This window comes from Tachypleus tridentatus, chromosome 10 (genome assembly GCF_004210375.1).
Source record: "Tachypleus tridentatus isolate NWPU-2018 chromosome 10, ASM421037v1, whole genome shotgun sequence".
NCBI lineage: Eukaryota > Metazoa > Arthropoda > Merostomata > Xiphosura > Limulidae > Tachypleus > Tachypleus tridentatus.
This window is the reverse complement of record NC_134834.1, coordinates 194200796-194214882: the sequence shown is the minus strand read 5'-3', so window position 1 is coordinate 194214882 and position 14087 is coordinate 194200796.

Genomic DNA, 14087 nt, shown 5'->3' with positions numbered 1-14087 from the left:
AAAACTGAGTTTCGATTTTCTTAGTAGACAGAGGACAGATAGCCATATTTCTACAACAAATGGTAATGGCTGCAAACTAAATCTTGTGCATATCGGTATCATCAGATGATATGATATTTCCCCACTTTTCACCATTATCTTGAGCAAAATGTTACCACTCTATCACTCTATTAGAATCAGCAGTCCAGTAGAGCTAGAACATACAGATGTGCTACAGTATAGGAACATAAATGTATTTTGCTACAACTGTATTACCATACCCTGTAAGCTAGATATTTCCCTATCCTAATGCATGACATTGCTGCTGTTACGCTTGATGCCAGTGAAGAGGCAACCAAGGTCATGATTGCATGCTATGGGCAATCGAAACGTGCCAACAAAACAGCAGAAATCAAGGACAGCAAAGATTAACAAAGACAAGGCAATATGACAACACATAGGCTTAGTGCTTTACCAACAACAGAAGCCTTTGTTGAAAATATAAAGACGGGTTATCTTGAAAACTGTATATAAAAAGTGCTCTTGATTCAGACCCACTTGATCATCCATCGGTAAGTGATGACAAGTCTGTGCTACACGCCTACAACTGTGCCAATGAATATTGCACTTGCTCCTCAGACATCTTAAAGTCAATCAAGTGCATTGTGAGGGGCAATAGATCTTGTAAGTTTGGACAATGCAGTAATGTAAAAGTGACATGTACTATATTCTGCTCACGTCTAGAAGGCGTGAGACAAAACTGTCATTAAGCTTATCTCAAAAAAAGGAAGACAAATAAAACATTTCAACAAATGTTTAATAAATGACATTCAATTACCAAAACAACGTTACTTAATTTTTACAAAGTTAGCTAATATGTATCACGTGGGGACCATAGTGGGACGAGTGATAATGCCAATATATCCAAATCTTTATATTTATAAAATGCATGACCTTAAAATATAGAATCTCCAAAAAACGTTATATAGACTCTATATTCAAGTTTCATAGAGGCTGCTGGACTATTTATATAGTTTAACACCGAAGCCCATTTTATATGAATTAATTAGTTGTATTACATCCAAGTAACTTAGTGCTGACGAACGGTTTTAAATCTTAAATTAATTGTATTATATTCAGTTAACTTTGTGTGTTTGGTTTGTTTGTTTTGAATTTTACACAAAGCTACACGAGGGTATCAACGATAGCCGTCCCTAACTTAGTTTGAGATTAGAGCAGCTAGTCATCACAACACAGCCAACTCTTTGGCTATTAGTGGGATTGACCGTCACATTATAACGCCCCAACGGCTGAAATGGCAAACATGTTTGGTGTGACGAGGATTCGAACCCGCGAGCCGGGCCATTTAACTAAGTACTGACGACCAGTTTGGAATATTAAATTGGTTGTATTACATTCATTTAACTTAGTACTGACGATAGGTTTGGAATATTAAACTGATCATATTACATACATATATCTTAGTGCTGGCGATTGCAGGTAAGTTTTATTTGATAACTGAACGACTAGATGAATCAAATAAGTGTCTTCGTTGTGAAGGTTCAGAACTTTCAAGAACTATATGACAGACGCTATATATAAGACAATATAGTCTTAAATTGGCTATAAATGAAATCAGATTATTGAAGTTAGATTGAGAATACAGATGATAAAAGATATTACATTTTGAATGAGTAGGTAGAACATATTATAGTATTTGAATGCTTCGTAAAAATAAGTGTTACTATACCTTATATGGGTATTAGTCAGGAAGAATGACGACTGTAAATAATGTTTGTTTTTACACCTACAGAACTTCTATACTTATATAGTTTAATATCATTTAGCGAGTTCTAAACTGAAAGATAATCTAACAAGAGTTTGCTAGAAAGAAGACAACAGTCACATAAGCAAGAGTTCTCACTTTTTAATCTTGCTGTAACAACAAACAAGTGGTTGTCTAAGATCAGACGTTATTTGGAAAGTTAAAGGATATAAACATATTTTTTCTTCTTCTCTATGGCGATGGAGAGTTGTGTTTGTTTTTTGAATTTCGCTTAAAACTACACAGGAACTATCTGCGCTAGCTGTCCCTAATTTACTAGCTAGTAATCACCACCTACCGCCAACTCTTGGGCTACTCTTTTACCAACGAATAGTGGAATTGACCAAAACGTTATAACGCCTCCATGGCTGAAAGGGCAAGCATGTTTGTTGTGACAGGGATTTGAAACCGCTACCCTCATATTACGAGTCGAGCGCCCTAACCACCTGGCCATGCCGGGCCAAGAGAGTTGTGTACCACCAGGCCATGCCGGGCCAAAAGAGTTGTGTCAAGAATATTCAACCAACGTGTGATTACGTCATAGCCTCATTTTACCCCGACAGTTCTTAAACGTATGGAAGTACAGTTTACTGTGTTGCATCGCACTGTACGAATACAACCCCCTCTTTTAATGATATAGAATTTATAAAAGCGTGAGGTGTGCACCAGCTAGACAATAACTACATCTACCTTGGATGTTTCTCCTTTCTGGTGTTAAGATTATTCTCGAAAACACCAACATTAAGCCTGACTCACTCCAACGAAAACCACAAATTATTAACCTAGTGACAAGTTTAATTGACTCCCTTCAAAGAAAATTAAAAAGGAACTAATCTGAAATCGGGATGAACTTTGAAAACAACAACACTGAGGTCTGATTTACTGCAACGTAAACCAAATTCAACTCATCATGTGTCAAATTTAACCTTGAAAACAACAACACTGAGGTCTTATTTACTGCAACGTAAACCAAATTCAACTCATCATATGTCAAATTTAACCTTGAAAACAACAACACTGAGGTCTGATTTACTGCAACGTAAACCAAATTCAACTCATCATGTGTCAAATTTAACCTTGGAAACAACAACACTGAGGTCTGATTTACTGCAACGTAAACCAAATTCAACTCATCATGTGTCAAATTTAACCTTGAAAACAACAACACTGAGACGTGACTCACTTAAAGAAAAACAAAACAACAATTACAAGGATCAACCTTCAAAACATTAACACTGATACCTGGCTCGTTCCAACGGAAATAAAAAATAGCTAAAAAAAAACACCATCTAGGATTAACTCACTTCAGTAAAATCCAAGAGCAATTATAAGTATCCATGTCAGTTTACAAATTGCAGCTCACAGCTCTTGTCTCGGGTTTTATAGCTTCCTGTGTGTTTTTATGCGGTTATTACTTAAATTTACACAATTTATTTGCATATACGTGACAGAAATTTACATATATCGATATAAGGGATCTTGTTGATAAGGTACTGCAGTTAATAATAAACGATGTCCTGACAGTTGCCGCTATAACAGTGAGGGTGAAATATATAAATAAGTAAGTGAATTTTCTTGTTCCTTGTTCACTGTGACTCTACTTACCGTACTACAAGCTTAAAAAACACAGTTCACCACCGTATTTGTTAGCAGATAGTTCTACAACAAATCCTTATTATACACAAGTAGTAAAAAAAATTGAAAAAATAAGTATTATGTAGAGATGACGATCCCAAAAAGTACGAAAACAAAGTTAGGCATGAACATACAAAACCATATAAATATCCTTACCTAAGTAGTTAAATCTTTTCCGTAACTTTTATTTACAACTAAATGCTAAATTATATTTATTTGCATGAAGCCAGGTTTGCATAAAAAAAACATTTAAATTGAATGATGCTATAAACTCTAAGAATGGTCAACTTCCATACACTTCTAACATTGACTCAGAGTTTACTTATGTATGTTTGTACGTTTTTTATGTCTTCATCCCTATCTCGTTTCTGTACGTTTTCGCAATGCCAATTCAACATCACCCTCATTTTTTTTTAAAATATTAATGTATGTATTCGCCATATGAGATGCACTTTTAGCCTGGTATAATAACTTGTCTTTATCGATATCATTTGTTGAAGTCAGTAGAATGTTATACTGGTTCTACACTCACCAGTTAAAATGCAAGATTTTGAGGTGTAAATCATCGCAACACGTTCAAGAGCTGGTGAGCTAACCCTTCTGGCGTCAGAACATTTAGCTGTTTCACTACTCGCCGGATCTCAACGTCAGTGAATTTTTTTTTTTTTTTTTGGCTAAACTGAAGGTCTCTATAGCTTTGAGATTATAATGAGCAATACGTGGCATGCGGCGGCGATCATTTTCTGGCTCATCCCTCCGTAGTAAACACTACCGTGCTTTGTGAAAACAATGACAACCCCATTTATATCAGAACTCTTTCTATTTCCCATACCACCAAACATACTCGCCCTTACAACCGTTGTGGAGTTATAATGTTACGTTCAACCCACTTTTCGTCGGTAAAAGAGTAGCCCATGGCAGTGGATGGTGATGAATAGCTGCGACTAGTCTTTCACTGCTAATTTAGGAACAATTAGCGCAAATACCCCATCGTATAGTTTGATGCTTAACTACAAAATGGCTCGGCATGGCCAGATGTATAGAGCCCTCGACTCGTAATCTAAGGGTCGCGGGTTCGAATCCCTGTCACACCAAAATGCTCGTCCTTTCAGCCGTGGAGGCATTATAATTTTACGGCTAATCCCACTATTCGTTTGTAAAAAGATTAGCCCAACAGTTGGCAGTGGGTGATGACTACATGCCTTCCTTCTAGTATTACACTGCAAAATTAGGGACTGCTAATTTAGATAGCCTTCATGCAGCTTTGCGCAAAAGTAAAAAAAAAACAAAACAAAATACACACACTACAAAAGCCAAAACAAATCGCTGTATAAATATATAGGGTAATCTACGGAGATGAGAGGTTGGCACCTGGTTAATCATTTCAACTTAATGTTATATTTCTCAAGCTGTAGTATATCATATTTTGTCAAGTAAAGAACGTTCTAAAATGTTTTATTTAGTTATACAACTATTGTTATCTAAACATGTGTTCTTATGTAACTTCAGTTGTCTAAACAGGTATATTTGGTTATGCAACAAGTGTTACAGATGGGTACTTCTATTCAGTCCTAGTAAATCTACCGTTATCGTTAAACAGCAATGCAAGTTTTGTTGTTAAAAATATGTGTTTCAACTATGGTTCAGTTATCACACTGATACCAAAACTGATGAACACTTGTTGCGACTTCTGAAGTTGAAATTTGTGTTGCTTAAAACATATGTTTACATTATGTCGCTGCTTCTGTCCAGTCATCATGATCGTACTGTAGCTTTAATACACTATAGATAGCTGTTGACGATGTGTATTTAACAGCCTAATAACAATATTATTTTGACTGTTCAAGCGAACAAGTTCTGCTACTTTGTAATGTCAGATCTTAATAATGCTGACTGTTTACAGCAGAACTATCGTCAGTGCTGACACGTGATCGTTTGAATTATAAAGTGTTAAAATAGTTTTGAGGCTAATTAACCATTAACAATACTGCTATTTCAGCGGGCTAAACTGTCCAGAAAGAAACCCCTTATTTCGAATGAGACAAAAGTCCTGCTTTCTTAGATTGTTGTAACACAGGTGTGGAATTTCGAAAATCTGTTTTCGCAGAGTGTTTAAGGCACATTCGAAGTCATTCGGCACATGCCATTATGTCATGATACATAAATCAAACCATGGTCAACCAAATAATGGTTTGAAGCTCTTGGCCCAAGGTAAAATGTATCAATACAAAAATTAGAAGGGCACTGTGATATTACACCAGAAGCAAATTTTTTCCTGAATAAAGATTCTGCAAATAATTTGTGCAAAACCAGCCGTTTTTAGTTGAGAATTATTTTTTTTTTTATGTGGAGGAGCGAACAACGTTTCGACCTTCTTCGGTCATCGTCAGGTTCACAAAGAAAGAAAGAGGTAACTGACCGATAGCTGACCACATGTTTGAAGGGTTGTGTGTAATGTAGAGGGCGGTGTTAGATGTTTGAATATATATTTTTATATTATTTATTTTATTATTTATAATATAGGTATAAAGGTGTTACTTTGTATTGGTTTATTTTGGGTTTAAGTTCTTGTATAAGTAAGACAAATTTGATTTGCAGTGTTCGAAAACGTATGAAGGTGACCTTTTATGTTCTTTGAATCTGGTTTCCATTTTTCTACTTGTTTCTCCAATATAGAAGTCGTGGCAATTATCACATTGTATTTTATAAATAATGTTGGTGTCGTGTTTGTCAGTGCAGTTTTTACATAGTATAGACCTCAGTTTTGTGCCTGTTTTTTTAATAAATTTAGTATTAACTGGAATGTCATATTTTGTTACTAGTTTTGCCAACTGTTGGTTATTTTTTCTGCTGATGTCGGGAATATATGGTATGCAGCAGTATATGGTTTCGTGATTTTTTAAATCGTGGGATATATTTATACGTTGTACAGTTATGCAAGTATATGCATTTTAATGACATTGTTTTGACCTTTATTTTACTAGCTCATGTTATGTAATAAATGGCTCTTAATATGCCTAAACATCCTAGGTTTTAAGCATGCCACAACAACAGGAAAATCACAGAACTTTTGTTTTACATGGTATAGCTACCCAGTAACTCAAAGAAAGTCAACACAAAACAAATAAGAAAAACAGAGAAACCTTTGAATACTATACTAATTTAAAAATTGAATATCTCATCTTGTACACGATAAAAAACACAGAGCTCTTGAGAAACAGAAATCTATTACCACATTGTAAAGTGGGCAAGGTCAAGGGAAAAACTCAAGTTGCAAGTTAGAGAGAATTCTTACACTCGACATGCATGTAGTTCTACGAATCTTGAGTCTATCTGTAGAATACTAATTAGCTGGACTTTGATGCTCATTCCAGCTCAATAATTTGTTGTATTAATATCGTTTAATTCTAAAGCTACACACACGTTACAGGTCCTAATAAGTTCTGTATCAACAATACAGTTCTCAGTTAATACTTTAACACGTTCCCTAATTTGTCACCTCGAACTTATAAGATTCTCAGATAACAGGCCTAAGTATGGTTTAATTTATTATCTATAATACACTTTAATTCCAACCTCATTTTTTTTCTGTGTTTCAGCTTATTACCTACAGTAAAGTTCCTATTGATTGGTTCTACATGTATTATTTCAGTTTATTATCTATAACATAGTTTTTACTTCATTGCTTTGTACATATTGTAACAGTAGCTTGCCTACCTCATAATGTAGCTCCTATTTCATTGTTGCAGTACATGTGTTGAACCTACGCTGCCTATAATACAGGCTCCTATTTCATTGCTGTACATGTGTTTCACTTGCTGCCTATAATATAGCTCTCTAGCTGGGTGCAGCAGTACGTATGTTTTACAGCTTGCTGCCTGCTCATACAGTCCCTGTTTCATTTTAACTGTACATGTGTTTTCAAACTGCTGCTTATATATATAGTCTCCTACTTCGTTGCTGTACATGTGTTTCGACGCTGCCTTATAATGCAGCTCCTACTTTCGTTGCTGTACATGTGTACGTCAGCACTTGTACTTATAATGTAGTCCTACTTCATTGCTGTACATGTTGGTTCGGCTTACTTGCCTATAATGTAGCTCCTACTTCGTGTTATTTTATGTGTTTTCAGCTTGTACCTATAATGTAGCTCCTGTTTCGTTCGTCGTGCGTGATGGTTTCAGCTTGCTGCCTATAATGCAGCTCCTACTTCGTTTAACATACGTATGGTTTCGAGCGCTGCTTATAATACGAGCCCTACATTGTTATTGCACGTGTGTTTCACGCTACCTATATAAATGCTCTACTTCGTTGCTGTACATGTGTTTCAGCGCTGCTACTTATAATGTAGCTCCTACTTCATTGCTGTACATATGTTTCAGCTTGCTACCTATAATACAAGCTCCTACTTCATTGCTGTACGTAATGTTTCAGCTTGCTATTTACAAAACAGTTCCTTCTTCATTGTTGTTCTACTTTTGTTTTCGTTTATTATTTACAATATAATTCTTACTTACTGGTTCTACATGTGTTCCAATTCATTGTTACAGTTAAACTTCTACTTCAGTGTTTTACTGTTTTTCGTTTGATATCTACAGTAATGTTTATATGTAATAATTTTATATGTTTATGATTTGTAACCTATAACACAGTTCTTACTTCATTGTTCTATAAGTTTAAGTTTGATTGTTTAAAATACAGTCCCTATTTTTATTGTTCTACACGTGATCCAGTTAATTATCTACAATACAGTTTCGGTTTGCTTCTAGCAGTACAGTTTCTAACTGATGGTTCTACATATTTTATAGCTTGATCTATAATATTGTTTTACACGATTTACAACCATACAGTTTGTAATTAATAGTTGTGGCTGTATTTGAAGTACTTTGTCTATATAACAGTTTTAATTTAATAGTTCTAGTGTTTAGTGTAAATTTTAACAGGTATTATGCAGGATGATGAACAACCTACATGTTGACTTAAACACTACTTTAAAGTAAGACGCTTTGTTAAAAAATAAACTTACGATAATAACACAATGTTGGGCATTTACATGAAACTGTTGGCCTTTCTTTTATTTTTCTGACAATATAAACTGGTGTAGGTGGTGTAATGGTTTAGTGAACGCTTTTGTTGGTGGTATTGGAAGAGTGAATAAAACGTACCTGAACATTGTTGTCGATCATGTCCACTCAACAATATTGAATTTTCACCTTATTGGACAGAAAGTCTTCCAAGACAATTCCATAATCATCTATGCTTGTATTGTTGGATTCCAAGAACATTACACAAACTTGAGTCATCTTCACAAAATCTCAGCCAACGAAACGTCTTTAGAATGAACTCAACGGCACTGGATATAACACATGAAATGGGGTGGCCATATTATTATATATTCATCTTTGCTTACATTCATAATTTGTAATAATTACCAATGTGGTTTTTGTTTTTTTTCCGTTCGTGTTATGGCTACTTCAACCACTCCAAGAACAAGGATATTAGCTTCGCCAGTTCCAAATTAATAAATTTGAATTCAAATATTAAAATAGATAAATAACATGTTATTAATCTTTACCACAATTCCTCTTGATGTAGGGCTTACATAATATTGTCAATAATTATACTTATCTTATTCGATCTAATACACACAATTTTCGAGACAAATGGCACCTTGGTATCTGGCGAAAGGCCTAATCGAATTGGATATGGAAGATATAGTGTGGTTGACATATACTTATGCATTCTTCTTTTTTTATGTTCATAAGTTCTTAGAATCGTATACATTTTATAATCCTCTGTCGATATGGTGAACAAATTGCAGACCATGCAGTTAGGTCGAGTCATAATTTGGAAAACACTTTTCAACATCTATATAGTCGACCTCCTTGATGTAGAGACGAAAGCTTGGGTTTTATCGTGTCGTTTTGATTACATAGCACTTGGTTCTTCTCTTCTGTTTTCTTTAGTCAATACAAACACATTTATCGAATATTCGAAGTTAACGATGGCTAAAAAATTCTAAACTTTTTATGACTAAAGTGTAATCGTTCATCACCCTAGTCTGTTACTTGTACATTGTATATCATGGACAACACCGCATTCTGTCGTCTTTGCACGAGTTGTAAGATCACACGCAGTATAAGCGACGACAACTCTAAGCCAGACCGTTGTTGTCATGTGAACGTAGGAAAGTAGTTCACTTCCTCGGCAAAGGAAAGCAATTTATTTTCTCGGAACTAAAGACGTGTTGGAAATGTATCTCGAACCTGGAAAAGACTAAATATTTACCAAAACATATCACAGGTTTGATATAACATTTTCTAAATTTGCATACAAATCCACCATAAAAACGTTATTATCAGATGAACTAAAACACCTTCAAACAAGGAATCACTATATACACATAACGAGCTTACATTTACTACTGTTATTTACTAACCTCAGAATCGCTGGTTCTATCGGTTACTCAATCATTCAGTAAAACAACAAGCACATCAAATTTTTATCAGTTTGTGACTTTCTTGGTTACATGGTCCCTAATGTCACATTCTGTGTAATAATACATTCACTTGTCTATTACAGTACATTTTGTGTCACAACACAATCACTTGTCTACAACACCGCCTTCTGTGTAACAAGACAATCACTTGTTTATTCCAGTACGTTTCGTTACAGTGCTGTATTATGTTAGAGATGCAACAAATAGCAACTGTCTATAGCAATACATTTCCCATAACAGTTTTGAATATTCTAACAGGTACATAAATACAAGTATTGTTGTAATACTAGAGTCAATATTATTAACTTGTCCACAGCATCATGTTTAATGTTAAAGAATTAAATATTCACATTCACATAGATATAAAGTAAATTTTCTGTAATGGTACATTTAGTGTTACAATGCTGAGACCTTGTTCTACACACACATATATATAACTAGTAACTTGCTCTGATATTAACTTCAGTGTTACATTTTAAACCTCGTTACACAAGTAGTCATTTACCTAAAGCATACATTCGAAATTGCATTGCTAGCACTTGACTGTTACGGGCACACAGACAGACACATAACACAATATCCATTTATAGAGCTAGTACCTAACAGTAAAGAGATACGACACATTTAGATAGGAGAAACCTATCGATTTCTGTTAGCTTAGTTACACAGTGTTGTTACCTATCTGTTACTTAGTTTAAACGACAATAGAATGTAAATATTGTTATGATGACTATTTTGCTCAACAGTAATGTTAAGTCTAGTTGATAGTCCTACACGCATGATTAACTTACATAACATTTGTTTGGCATTTTTTGTATTAACTAATAGTAATGATATTAACTATAATATTAAACTTAAAATCATGGATGTTTCTCATAGTCTAGATTAAAGGCCCAAAATAATTAATCTCGTACAAGGAATGATCACAGCGTATAAACTTAAGTGTCACAGACTGATTTTTATTTTCTGAGAAATAAAAAATACACAATAAACTACGTAGTAACGACTGTAATATATAAAGCATACTTCATAGATATTGTCAGAAACTGGCAACACAACAGTATACACCAATGACAACGACTATACAATATAAAGCTTAATTCATAGATGGGTATTGTATAGAAATTGACAACACACAACAATAAACCTAATGATAACGACTGTAATATATAAAGCTTAATTCATAGATAGGTACTGTCTAAGGTTTAACAACACAATATTGATTTGTTGTTTTCAAGACTGATACATCATGTGAAAATTATTATGCGATTTATGTAGTAATGTCTACATCACTCAGGCATAACAATAGAGCACGTAATTATTACTGTATTGTATATATTTACTCTTAAGTTCATAGATTTGTTTCATAGGGCTAACACAATAAAATGTTATAGTTAGTATATTTTTTTCAGAAATACACTAGATCATAATTCTTATACATACGTTAAGATTCAGGCCTGTTTGGTTTAGACTGTGTTAATTATGTATAATAAAGTACTTGGTAATGTCTATAACATGTAATTTTGAGGTCTTAGATTCGTTTCGTATTGTCCATGTTAATTATAAGCATTAAAGTGCATTATAATGTTTGTAATTTATAATTCTGAGGTCCCAGTTTCGTTTTATATTATATATGTATTAAATACATAAAGGTAATAAACTATATCAAAGTAACTGTAAAATGCAGATTTAAGACGAAATATTTGTTTATCATTTTCAAAGTGCTAATGTATGTTTGAAGTTTTATATATGTTATTATCATTATCCAGCTAACTTTCCCACTCCAATAAACAACGGTATAATCATTTTATAACGAGCTATAATTATCAGCGTTTTTAAAAAAAGAGCAAATTAAAAATTTCCACTTATTCTAAATTATGATTTTTATTTTATACAGCTGAAAGTTGATAGCCTGTGATTTAATGAGATTCTGCAAATTAACAATCTTACGACAAACATCTTCCGTCATCAAAATGAGTTTCCTTCACTACGACTATGAAAAGCTTGGCAATTCTGCTATTCGATATTTCACACTAACTTTCACACCTAAAAATTTAGCCAAATAACATATATCTGGAATATTAGTTTCAGATTATTTATATTTGTGTTGATGGTATTAACAATCTCTCCTTTATAAAGTAAACTTACTCGAAGGATTCCATTTCTTTAAGTTAGGCTTAGCTGAAATCAAGAAACCTGGTAGTGTTGATGGTACCTCTGATGTCTTGTGTGTTCAACTTTGTTGTTGTTTAATATTTCTGAATTTATATTAAGCCAATACGTACCAACATTAAATCATATACAGCAACAGAATAATTGATACGATATTCGAAATCCCAGGTGTTTCTAAGATTTCTGATATCTCTTGTTTTAGGCTTAACTGTAGTCGCAGCATCTGAATTTACAAGCATTACTGATTAACAATATATGTAATAGTCCTACATAGGTTTTCTCTTGGGAGTAAGCCTGATTTCTTCGGTATTAGACTTCGTTAATCCCGGAAAGGCCGTCGCTGCTATTCCTTGTGTGACATGGCGTTGATTGTCTATTCGGCGGTGTCCCGTGTAGCAACGTTGTAAGGTTAGTAATTATCGCGAGCATGGTAAGAAGTTCCTACCTTTTGTGATCACAGTAAGGACTCCATACCTCGCTCTCGGTAACCAACCGATCTTCTGTGCTTCCTTCTCCGTGCAAAACTTATAAGAATGTATAAAAAACCTTTATTTCGATCTCTGTAACCGAAAAATGTTCAAATGTACTGTACAACACCTGAGTGGCGCATAACCCTCCCCATTTCTGGGGTTACTGTATGTTCAAACAACAATAACAAAAAAAATTTGGTTGATATAATTTAAAAGTTTAACTTATAGTATAATGGCAACACTTTAATCGAACTCTTTCTATTTCAGGTATTTATTTCTCTCTTAGTACTGGTAATGCGGTTAACGTACATTTAGAAAACCATTCTTTAAAATTCAGATTTGAAAACAAAAGTACATAAAAAACAATTTCGTTGGTTGTCAAAATTATAAAAAACTTTAGTTATAGGTTAAGCTAATTCAATATTTTTAATCCTCTAACTGTAGGTTAAGCTTATTTAATGTTTTAATTCTCTGACTGTTGACTAAGAATATTTAATTTATAAAATCGTCTAGTTGAAGGCTATTCTTATTTACTTTTTAAAAAATCGTCTAATTGAAGGCTAATCTTATTTAATTTTTAAAAATTCGTCTAGCTGAAGGCTAATCTTACTTAATTTTTAAAAAATCGTCCAGTTCAAAGCTAATCTTACTTAATTTTTTTAAAATCGTCCAGCTCAAAGCTAATCTTAATTTTTAAAAACTCGTCCAGTTGAAGGCTAATCTTATTTAATTTTTAAAAACTCGTCCAGTTGAAGGCTAATCTTATTTAATTTTTAAAAATCATCTAGTTCAAGGTTAATCTTATTTGATTTTAAAAAATCGTCTAGTTGAAGACAAATCTTACTTAAATTTTTAAAAACTGACTAGTTGAAGGCTAATCTTATTTAATTTTTAAATATCCCCTAGCTGTTGGCTAAATATAATCATCTCCCTCCCCCCAAGAAAAAATAAACACGCCTGCCTGAATTTCTTTTATTTCTGAGCCAAATTAAGTCTTCCATGAGAACAATCTGCTAATAAAACGTTCTACAACACACAATATAGAATTTCGGTTGTATAATTTCCCACGCTGGTAATCATGACTAATTAGGTGCTCTACTCTGTGACATCAACAGTACAACATTTTTATAACCCTTTAACTATTTTACGCCATGTTTTCACTTGTTAGTATTTACAAGCGGCATTTAAATCCTAACAGGTTTTCAGTCTAGATATAAAATAGATAACTGATAATCCAAATCTACCAGTTGTAACTAAATAATATTTTCTACGTTAGTTTGTAAGCAGAAGGATTTTTAGATTTTATAGACAAAAATAGTATTTTAATTTTGTATTTGTTTTGTTTTTTCAAGTTTTTACAATGAAATAATTATCCCCACCTTTTGCCAGTTCATTTCACTAAAATAAGGTATGCTTTACTTCGTGTTCGGAAGGTTGATCCTACTCACGGTTCGCTTGTAAATAACACGGTCAATAGCTTATGTAAAGAAAAACAAGCTTTTCATCG